This window comes from Alligator sinensis, unplaced genomic scaffold (assembly GCF_000455745.1).
Source record: "Alligator sinensis unplaced genomic scaffold, ASM45574v1 scaffold1238_1, whole genome shotgun sequence".
In the NCBI taxonomy this organism is placed as follows: Eukaryota; Metazoa; Chordata; order Crocodylia; family Alligatoridae; genus Alligator; species Alligator sinensis.
Genome location: NW_005842436.1, coordinates 898,588 through 901,369, shown reverse-complemented (window position 1 = coordinate 901,369; position 2,782 = coordinate 898,588). Strand labels below are relative to the sequence as shown.

The following is a 2,782-nucleotide window of genomic DNA, read 5'->3' as shown; positions in this document are numbered from 1 at the left end:
CCCCCCCCCCCCCCCCCCCCCCCCCCCCCCCCCCGGGCCTTTCCCCGCACCAGACTTACCAGGTGCACACAGCTCTCCAAGCTGTGCTCCTCGCTGCCTGAACGGTGTGCTGTGACTGCGCCCATACACGGGGATTCATTGGCCAAATTACTGGCCACATCAGGCTGATTTCCGATACAGTAATTTTCTTTATAATCGGTGACAATCCGATATCATATCTATACAAATAATTAGCTTCCAGTGTGACAGACAGTAACCAAAAAGTTAAGACCTTTAGATACAAACCAGACAAACACCAAAGAGGACTAGGCACATTTTACCATATTTTCTCATGTATCACATGCCCCCAGATAAGACTTACACCTTGTTTTGGGAAGGCAAAATGAAGAAAAGACATTTTTACAGTCATGGCTGAATGCTGACTTCAGCAGTTGTTCCTCTGATGTTAAAGGGTGATTTCAGGGTCCTCTATCCCCGAGACTGACAGAGTGAAGCACAGTAACCATTTTGCAGCATCTCCTTGATTCCATTCCAGTGTAGAAAATTACTATCCCACTTAAGACATGCACCCTAATTTTGGAGGACTACTTTTGGGGAGAAAAGTATGTGGGGCATGCAAGTAAGTATAACATCTGAATCTGGCAATGGTTAGTTACCGAAATATTTTGTCCAGTTCTGGTACTACAAATTCAAAAAAGTATCGATAAAACAAAGACAGTGCAGAGAAGAGCCCCAAGAGTGATTAAAGAATGGAAAAGCACACTTTATAACGAGCTTCTTAAATCCATTTACCTAATTAAAGAGTCAGTTAAGAGGGGACCAAACTACTGTGTGCGTGGGGAAGAGATTTTACAATATACATCTGTATAAACAAGCAATGGTACAAGTACTAATGGCTGGAAACTGAAGCTGGACAAGAAAACAAAACAAAACAAAACAAAAAGACATATCATGAAGTGCAAGTTTTTTAAAAAACTGAGACTGAATGACTAATGAAGAGCTTACCACAGATTTTCTAGCACTGAGAATCTTAATATCAAGTTTGAATATTATTCTAAAAAGATAAGCTCTTGTTCAAGCACAGTTATTGGACTTGAAATAGGACTTCCTAGAACTAAACTCCTATGCCTTGTGTTATGCAGGAAGTCAAGCTGCATTGTTACAGCAGTTCCCTTCAAGCCTTAACATTTATGAATAGTCTGATTAAAAAATTAATCCATGCAAAAGGCAACCCACAGATCAATCTCTCACAACCAGAAATCCTGAATTCACAGTGGGAAGCCACAAAACACAGCACAAATAGCTTCAGTAAACACCTGTGTGACAAGTCAGAATCCTGCTCATTAGTCAAGTGAGGAATGGGAAGACAGAATCTGGAGAGAGGAGTACAGAAGGGAAAGGGTTTTTGCAGGGTCCAATGCCAGTAGCACAGATGGACCCAACATTGGCACCAAGAGTGCAGTAGAGAAGTTGGTGACTCCAATTTCTGCAGGACAAGGTCTCCTGTTGCCAAAAAGCAAGATGGCACTACCAGAACTAGTGGTAAGTACTCCACATGGTAGAGTCCATTCATGCCACGTGGGGCCAACTGTGCCAGAAATATAACTTCAATCTAACTTAGTACTAGTACAGCAGAAGTTTATATCAACTGCCCTTACAACAGTTCTGATGCCTCTGCAGTACTGAGTGAGTGGGTTCCCTTGACATGTGCCTTGGTGCTGAGCTATTCATGCCAAGATGTTTTCCAGCTTTGCAGGGAACAGCATGGAACCACAATATATTATTATTCCTCCCATCTCTGAAAGGATATAGAAACAGAAAAAAAGAGAGAGACAACAAAGATCATTGAGGCAGAGAGAGGCTTCTGTACAAGGGGAGACTAAATAGGCTAGGACATTTCCAATTAAAGGAAAGATGACTGGGGTGGGGAAGTGGGGGCCAGGTATGATGGAGATCAGTAAAATAATGAATGATATGGAGTAAGTAAATAGGGATTTATTATTTACTGTCTCTCTCAATACCAGAACTAGGAGACAAATAAAGCAATTATTAGGGAGCAGGTTTAAAACAAGCATGAGGAAGTTGCTTTGGGGTTTTTTAATACACGGTATGTAGTTAATTTGTAGAACTCATTGCCACAAGAAGTAGCGGAGGTCAGAAATTTAATTAGATTCAAAAGAAGATGAAGTAAATTCATGCAGGATCGGTCCAGCAGTGGGTATATATAACATGATAGTAGAGCTGCAACTTGCAAACTGGGACTCCCTAAGCCAGGGGCTAGCAACATTTGTGCTGCTGTATAATCCTCCGTATTGGCCCAGGCCAGGTCAGACCTTTCCGACTGGATCCAGCCCAGGGGCCATAGGTTGCTCACTCTTGCCCTAGGGTTTTAAATGCTGAAAGCTGTAAGAGAGGGGCAGGGGACAGCTCAGTCTATATAGGTATAAAAGTACCTCTTCCCCTTAGCATTCACTCAGTGCCACTATGAACCACAGAATGCTGGGCTAGATGGACCTGCGGTCTGTCCCAGTGTGGCACCTCTTATGTAAATATTGGGAGCCAAGAAGGGGAAAAGGAATCTCTTTCTGACAAACTCTGAGTTGCGGGTCCCTCCTGGAATCTCTTTCAAAGGCCGACTACTCAAAGGCTCCTACCAACCTTTTCAGCAACGAGCTTGTGCTCTTTGAATGCCTATATGCAGCTGGAATTTGCACACCAGGTCTGAAGCTAGGCTTAAGATTTTTCTAGCAAGTAAACCTAAGGCATGGCATGGCTCATCTGT

General features: G+C 43.0%; 1 protein-coding gene across 1 annotated transcript in view; it reads right to left on the bottom strand.

Annotated features, from left to right (window-relative positions):
• The window catches only part of NCAPD2 (non-SMC condensin I complex subunit D2), a gene marked incomplete at its 5' end in the record, with an annotated part of 58,768 nt that overhangs the window by 39,168 nt on the left and 16,818 nt on the right, over nt 1-2,782 (bottom strand). The gene's annotated exons all lie outside the window — the stretch shown is intronic.